Source organism: Cervus canadensis, chromosome 9 (genome assembly GCF_019320065.1).
Source record: "Cervus canadensis isolate Bull #8, Minnesota chromosome 9, ASM1932006v1, whole genome shotgun sequence".
Lineage (NCBI taxonomy): Eukaryota > Metazoa > Chordata > Mammalia > Artiodactyla > Cervidae > Cervus > Cervus canadensis.
Genome location: NC_057394.1, coordinates 45,387,521 through 45,396,872, shown reverse-complemented (window position 1 = coordinate 45,396,872; position 9,352 = coordinate 45,387,521).

Below are 9,352 nucleotides of genomic sequence, written 5' to 3'. Positions count from 1 at the left end.
TTTATTTACTTATTTATTTTTTTACAATATTGTAATTGTTTTTGCCATACATTGACATGAATCAGCCATGGATTTACATGTATTCCACTGTTTCCCCATCTATTTGCCATGAAGTGATGGGACCGGATGCCATGATCTTAGTTTTCTGAATGTTGAGCTTTAAGCCAACTTTTTCACTCTCCTCCTTCACTTTCATCAAGAGGCTTTTTAGTTCCTCTTCACTTTCTGCCATAGCGGTGGTGTCCTCTGCATATCTGAGGTTATTGACATTTACAGTCCATGAGATCTCAAGAATCAGGCATGACTTAGCCACCAAGATGATCCAGAGTGCCCCATATTGTGAGACCTTGTTTGCTATAGCATGTACTAAACCCAACTCTGTTGACTTTGCATGTTCTTATTAATCTCTTACTGATGGAAAATTACAGCTTGTTTAATGGCACATGTTTTGGTTTTTGGACTACATGTGATAATAATGTAATTTGACATCACAGAAGTATTCAATATTCTAGGCCCCACTTCTTGTAATCTAAAAGTAAAAGTTTGTTTTGGATTAAAGTTGTCACAGACTCCAATAGCAAAATTTTGTAAATCGTCTTTCTAGTGCTTGAACATTTTTAGTATGTCTCATCATTGATCTGCTTCTTTAGGTGTCTGGGTACTTTACTTTTTCTTTCAAACTATATTCCTTTATCTTTGTATCTTTCATATTAAAGATCTATTTTCAAAAATAATTGTTTGCTCTGAAAATCTTTTACTTTTACAGAAAAGTTGAACAACGTACAGATTTCCTACCACAAGAGTCCCCTAATGTTACATATTATATAATCATAACCATCTTCCAAAACTAAGACATTGTCATTAGCACATTACTACCAACTAAACTGTATTAGTTTAGCAAGATTTTACCATATTTCTGCTAATCCTATTACTGTTCCATAACCTCATCCAGGATACCATCTTGCATTTAACAGTTTCTCAGTCTTTACTTGTTTCTTACAGCCTTGATGATTTTGAAGAATACTGGTCAGATATTTTGTAAAATGTTTCTGAATTGTGTGTATCTGATGCTTTTCTCATGAAACCTCATGATGTCAGTACTACTCATTACTGGTGATGGTAACCTTGATCACTTGCTTAAGGTAGTGTTTGACAAGTTTCTTCACTTTGCTACTTGTTTTCCCTTTTCTATACTATACTATAATTTTAACTTAGTATTTGGAGCTATTTCTATTTCTATACTATACTCTCGCTTGGAAGTAAGACACTATATTCAACCCACACTCAAGATGAGGAAAATTAAGCTCCACTCCTTGAAAGAATGAAGTAACTGTTTACAATAGTTCTAGTTTTTCCCTAAGAAAGACTTTTTTAGGGGGGTCTATTTATTTATTCAATCAATATCATGCAGGATTCATGCATATTCATTATATCATTTGACTTACAATCTAATACTATATTTTTTAAATTGTTCAAATATTTTCATCCCCTGGGCATTGAGAGTTCTTTCAGGTAATCTCTGTGTACCCCAGTTTCTTTCTTTTCTTCCCTTCAGCTTTTTATTTCCTTCCATTTTGCACTGCAAGATGTTCCAGACTTGTGCATTTGCCTTATCCTGGCCATAGAATCAGCTTTTTCTTCAAGAAATCCTGATTCTTTTTATTTGAGAATGATATGTAGAAAACTAAATTTGAACATGGGATTACTATATTTTGATAACTCATCACAGTATAAATTCTGCTCTTCAAATACAAAATAAAAATAATAATATAATTTCATTTCAAAGCCTGTCTGTCCTCTAGAACACCACCACATGGAAGTTAATTACATAAGGAACACTCAGGAGACACAAAATCAATTTTGTTACTGAGGGTAATATCAGGACTATGTGGTTACAATGGCAGTTGAGTATGCAGTGTTTTAGGGGTTGTTCCTGGAAGGATCTGGCATCTCCAACTATTAAATGATTTCTGTAAACCTGTGTTAAAATTAAATATAAAATGGAGACTGGACTTTAGAATGCCTCCAACAAACCAAACCATGTAAGCCATGCGGTAAAACAAAGTCTAGCTTATTTCATGAGCATAATAGAAACTTACCTTAGGTTGTTTCTTATAAAATCCTGTGCAATTCATAAAGAAAACCTTAAGTCATCTTTCTAAAAATGGTATGACAAAATCACTTTCAATCAATCACCGATGTAATAACCAATCATCATAAAAGTTAATAATTTTCTATTTTCACTTTATAAGTCATCTCATAACTTCATGCTGCTAAGCTTCATATCGGTCTTTGAATTTGCAAGCTCCCGGTTCTCAAAGTCTTTTTATATGCAAAATAAGCTGTTATTAAATATTAATCATTGATTTGGTATGTTTAATTTTTCTATTTTTGTATTTTTGACACCTGTAATAATCACTTCATCCTTAAAATAGCTGCAGTGTTCTACTCTCTGACACTAAACATGCTAACCCATGCACTGATTGTGGGAGATAACGTACAAAAGTCATCAATAAAGGATATATACCACATCCTTGGGTGACATTCATCAGTGTCACTATGCACTTGATGGCAAGCAAATCAAACAAGTTTATCTGACACAAGCATTTTGTGGGGTTATACCTATCAGATAGTACATTTGTGTACATGAAACTTATTACTGCATTCAAGTCTTGTACAAGGCCTATCTTTTCTATAACTTTTAATCCAGTGTTATAGGATTTACCTGACATTATGACTATGGTAATTAGATTAATATTATTTTGTGATGGGGCCCTTAATCACATGATTACCAAATGATTATTTAGTACCTAAATTCAATCTAAACTATTATTATTAACTAATTATTAAGTTAGATCAATATTCTAATCTGAATTATTTAGACATTTAGTGTCTACTAAAGTCTCAAAACAATTTCAGAGATATTTTCAATAGTAGAAGATAGTCTTACTGAATAATGCTGGATCTTGGTCAAAAGTTATTGGTTTCTTTTTTATAGTTCTCTGTGATACTTCCTAACTCTGCAATTTGCCACCATTTTTACTTTAGAGGATATACAAGATCATAAAGTCACAATTACAAATACTTTCCCTTCAGAAACATGGAACGGTACTAGATTTTCCTCCTATGTTGAACTGTATTTAAAAGCTGGATACTTAAAATATTAAGAAAATGGATTCAATCAGAAATACCTTATATCCTGGCCTCCAAAATCCTCAACATTGACCCTCTTCCTTAGATATAGGGAGGCTTACTAAGCAACAATGTGTACACCATATGTAAATTATAATACTTCATTCCGCCACTAACTTAATGAAGTAACAGAACTTTTTTCATGAAATGTCTTTCTTATTTTCTAACACTTAGGTAACATATATATATATATATATCAGGTGCTTGCTCCTTGTTGCTCTCTAGGTCCTATGAACATTAACACGATAGCATTCGGGTGATGGACCAAGATGATATTCTGTGAGATGGCCTGAAGTTTTGGACTTTGTGAACCACACTGTAGCATAAAGTGTATTTATGGATGTATTATTGAGGCAATGGTATAAAATCTGCTCTTCCTTTTCCTCAAGAAAAGCAAATGGGTTCCGACAGCATTGTGTTTTCTCTCTTCACTTGGAGTGTGTTATCGTCATCAATAATAATACTCCAAATATCAGGTGCTATATTAATATAAACAAATATAACTTTCTTTTTTTTCACTGTAACAAATTACAACAAAATTTTTTACTTAAATTTATCATATTCCATTTCTGTTGGTCAACCTATAAAATGGGTCTCAGTGGCAAAAAAAAATCAATGTGTCTGTATAGATGTTTCTGGTTCCCACCTGGGACCAGAATCCATGTTCTTGCCTCCTCCATCTTCAAGAGACCAGTTACATTCTTCAGCTCATGGATTTCTTCCATGTTTACAATCTAGCAACATAGTGCCTCTCTGATATTTCCTTTTCTGAAGACAGTGTTCCCTTTCTTCAGCTCTTTTCTTACGAAGTTTGGGAAAATTTTCTGCTTTTAAGGATTCATGGATTTAGATTGACCCCACCTGGATAATCTAAGATGCTTCCATTATGGTATGGGAAAAAAACAAACCAAGGTTGTTAAACTTAATTATATTTGCAAAGTTCTGTTTCCCTTGTAATGTAATATACTTATAGATTCTGAAAATTCATGAGAAATATCTTGGAGGCGCATTATTTTATCTACCATACCAGATTATTTTATTTGTAACAAAAGTCATATTTTAGCCACCATCTAATGTTATATTCTAGAAATTTGCACATTTTATTTTCAATACCCAATCTGTAGAATTGAATAGGAATAATGAAGGTTGTTTTTATACCTGTGATTTTCAAGATTTTGATGATTAAAATAATTTTAATATTTCATCAAGAATGGTGATGTCAATGATAATGCTGATATGGGTGGGTTTGCATTGACTTACAGTTGTTTCTTAACACTAAATATCACTTATGAGCTATGAAGTCAATATTAGAATATCTATTTTTGTGTATTTTCAGAAACTGCAAAAGTGATCAGAGATTAGTGTCAAAAGATCAGAGGGTCAACTCCCACAAATTCACACTCTAATTGGCACCTCACAATAATATTTCAGATCCCTAGTAATTATTGTTAGCTTAGAGGTAAGCTAATTCTCTCAAAATATTTATATTTTTATATTTTAGCATACTTATCTGCTGGAAATGTGAGAAATGATAATAGGTACATGTCATTTAATAGATGTGGCCTCCTGAAAAAGTGCCTGTGTCCCCTATAATCAAGTTAGACTGCAGGTAGACTATAGGACTGATAAATGAAGTTAATTTTAGGACTTTTATCAAGGTTTTGATTCTTCATGACTGTGAATCAAGTGAAAAATGGGACTGTTTGTCAATTCTAAATGATCTTGGTTTTACAAATCAATTAGTTTAGTTGTCTTTCATTTTAATTCCTAGAAAGTTGTTGACTATCAGCAAATTTTGAATGTTATACCACCCCTTGACCCCTAAATATTGTGCTAAGGACTAACACAATGACCTCACACACTTCACTTCTAAAGTAACTGAATTCATGTAGCTAAAGGTTTCTCCAGTATCAGTTGAGATCAGAAAACCCCTTGCGTTATATGTTCTTTCATCTTCATTTCTAGTATACAGAAAAGACTGATGAATGTTGACCTAAAACAGACGTCAGATGTTTATCCAGTAAAGATAGAGACTTATTCAGAATTAGCAGAGAACTGAAATATAGGGTCTGCAACCATGACAAGCCACATGCAAATCTCTTTACAGTAAGTAAAGAAGACGTTAATAGAAGGGAAAAGGAAGCTGATGGGGGGGCAGGGTGCTAGGGTAAACCAGAAGTCCCTGGTTTTCATTGTCTGTCAGGAAAGAATAGGCGTCTTTATTGTTCTTACTGAGCTCTGCTCTCACTGTAGTGCACGCAGGTGGCGCTAATGGTGAAGAACCCGCCTGCCAATGCAGTAGCCATGAGAGACTTGGGTTTGATCCCTGGGTTGGGAAGATCCCCTGGAGGAGGGCATGGCAACCCACGCGAGTATTCTTGCTTGGGGAATCCCCATAGACAAAGGAGCCTGGCAGGCTACAGCTCACAGGGTTGCAAAGAGTCAAACACTACTGAAGTGATTTAGTACATACATATCATTGCAGGGCATGTAACTTCCCTGTTCTGGTCTCTTGACTCTTTAACTGAGATGTTTGTTTATTACTTTTTTTTTGGTTTGTTTTTACATTTTCCTCTTTTGATTAAAAGTATTCTCTGAAAGGACAGAGGGATCACAAAGAGTTGGACACACCAAGTGACTAACACTTTGACTTTCATCGCTGCATAAGAGTGAGGTTTTCCAATTTCAGTGATTTTTTGCACCTTTGTTGTTGTTCATCCAAGGGACTCTCAAGAGTCTTTTTCAGCACCACAGTTCAAAAGCATCAATTCCTTGGTGCTCAGCCTTCTTTACAGTTTAACTCTCACTTCCATACATAACTACTGGAAAAACCAAAGCTTTGATTATATGGACATTTGTTGGCAAAATGATAGTTCTGCTTTTTAGTACACTGTCTAGGTTTGCCATAGCTTTTCTTCCAAGGAGCAAAGGCCTTTTAATTTAGTGGCTGCAGTCACTGTCTGCAGTGATTTTGGAAAACAACAAAGTAAAATCTTCCACCATTTCTACTTTTTCCCCATCTATTTGCCATGAAGTGATGGGACCAGATGTTATGATCTTAGTTGTTTGAATGTAAAATTTTAAACCAGCTTTTTCACTCTTCTCTTTAACCTTCACCAAGAAGCTCTTTAATTCCTCTTCACTTTATACCATTAGTGTATAACCTGAATATCTGAGGTTATTGATATTTCACCCAGCACTCATGATTCCAGCTTGTGATCCTTTTAGCAAAGCGTTTTGCATGATGTACTCTGCATAGAAATTAAATAAGCAGGGTGACAATATATAGCCTTGATGTACTCCTTTTCAAATTTTGAACCAGTTTGTTGTTCCATGTCTGATTCTAACTGTTGCTTCTTGACCTGCATACAGGTTTCTCAGGATGCAGGTAAAATGATCTGGTATTCCCATCTCTTTAAGAATTTTCCACTGTTTGTTATGATCCATACAATAGAAGGCTTTAGTGTACTCAATGAAGTAGAGGTTTTTGTGTGTTTTTTTTTTTTTTTTCCTGGAATTCTCTAGCATATTTTATGATTCAGCAAATGTTGGCATTTTTCTCTCTGGCTCCTCTGCCTTTTGTAAACCCATCTTGTGCATCTGAAATTTCTTGGTTCACATTACTTGATGCTAGTTTAAAGTATTTTGAGCATTACCTTGCTAGTGAGCACAATTGTGTGATAGTTTTAACATTTTCTGGCATTTCCTTTCTTTGGAATTGGAATGAAAACTAACCTTTTCCAGTCCTGTGGCCATTGTTGAGTTTTCCATATTTGCTGGCACACTGAGTGCAGCACTTTAACAGTATCATTCTTTAGGAGACTAGTTCAGTTGGAATTCCATCACTTCCACTAGCTTTGTTCATATCAATGCTTCCTAAGGCCCACTTGACTTCACACTTCTCAATGTTGGACTCTGGTGAATGACCACATATCATGGTTATCTGGGTCATTAAGACCTTTTTTTTTTTTTTTGGTATAGTTCTTTTGTGTATTCTTGCTACCTCTTCTTAACCTCTTCTACTTCTGTTAGATCCTTCCTGTTTCTGTCCTTTTTGTGTCCATCTTTGCATGAACGATTCTCTTAGTATCTCCATTTTTTGTGAATAGACTCCTAGTCTTTCCCATTCTGTCATTTTCCTTTATTAATATTAGTTCATAAAGGCTACCATTTTGTCAGCAAACCAGTGGTCACTATCATTCTGTCTGTAGACATACAGTGGTGAGGGGTAAGAATTTTAGAGTCTCTGGTAGAATCGAGCTGTTATTTTATCCAAACCAGAGCTTTCTCTTTTTATCAAGGCAGAAATTGTTGATTTTCCAATCTTGTTTTTCCTTTTCAGAGGCCAATTGTCTGGCTTCTCTAGCCAATTTTTCTAAATTATCATTAGGAAAATATACTCTGGGAGTATGAAAAATTTGACTGCTATCAGTCACTTTAAGAGCAGAATTCCTTGAGAAAATGTCAACAAGGTGATTTCCCTGAGGTCCCAGAGAGTCAAGATTAAAATGCCCAAGAATTTTAATAATAGTTAAAGCAACAGGTAAAAGTATTATATCCAATGGTTGTATAGAAGCAATTTTTAATTTTATTTACACTGTAAGTAAGGAAAATACACTGCTACCATAGCATTTCAGAATTATGAAATGTTTACTAAGACATGTTTACTACCAGTATAAATATTGACAGTTTTTTTTTCCCTTGGCCAAAGTGCAAGTCCATGTAATATCATATATTTTATTCTTTTGGACTGAAAGAACCATGGTTAAAGATGCTGCCTCAACACCACCAAAAGGAGCTGTAATAGCACATGTGTGTGTTTTAGTCACTCAGTCATGTTCAACTTTTTGTGATCCCGTGAACTGTAGCCCATCAGGCTCCTCTGTCCATGGAATTCTCCAGGCAAAAATATGGGAGTGGGTAATCACTCCCCTCTCCCAGGGATCTTCCTTACCCAGGGATTAAATCAGGTTCTCCCACATTGCAGGCAGATTCTTTACCATCTAAGCCACCAGGGAAGCCCTGTAATAACATATCCAGTACAATATTTGCAATTGTCACCTTTTAAAAAACACTTCCAGTGAACCATGAGAAGTTCATAAATACCTAGAAGTGTCTCCTGAAAGTCATCACTAGAAGTAGTCTGTCACCATTAAGCAATCTTGAAGAACTTCATTAGTAATGGATGGGAGAATAGACGAGTTAAGTTTATTACTGTACACAAGAGTTACATGAGGAGCAATTAAAAAAATAGACCATAGGAGGTGATGCTGATGATAAAAATGTTGAATGTGATGGGAAATCAGGAGGGTTTCTATTAGAATGGTTAAAGGTTATCTCATAATTTTATGAGTGGTTTTATCCAAAAGGACAATGGCTATAATGGAACTATTATACTACAGGGACTATTTCCCCATGCCACAGGGTCAAGTTTCTGGCTATAAATCCTATGAGTCAATTGAAGTCCCCTTGTTTTGGGGTAGGAACCCAGAGGTCTGCATTTCTTTTTCATAAACAAATAGTAAAACAGGGAATTTGATTATTGGGTTATCCAAATGCAAGTAGGTTCACCAAATTCTTTTTAAGGGCTTAAGAGCCATGTCATATGATTCTTCCTATAAAACGCATGGAGATTGTCATTATTTAGTAAAACATACAGATATTTAGGCATAAAAGAGAAAGTTGGAGTTCAATTCTGACAATCATCAACTAGCCTGAGAAAACCCTGTAGCTGGCATTTATTTTTGGATTTGGAAAACTTAGAACAAACTGGAAAAACTTGAGAAACTGTTAAATTTATCTGAATTTAGATATTGACCTTATTCTGATATTGGATGCCTTAAATATTGAACTTGGGTTTGGGCAAACTATAACAAAATTTTTCTTTGATAATTTGACAATTTTTCTTTCTTATGTCCCTTTAAAGCTAAAAGTTTTGGCAAGTTGAGGCTATCTTCCTGTGAGAAGAATTGAGAAGGAGAATAAAGAAGAAAACCATCCATATATTGCAAAAAACGTAGAACCTCTAGCAAAATTTATAATCAGCCTTTAAGATTTGCATGGAATAAGGACTCAGTAAAATTCTGAAGCATTGCTCTCCAGGTGAAATGTTTTTCTTTCCAAGTAAAGGTGAGCTTTATATGGCTTGGTTTATCTTCTG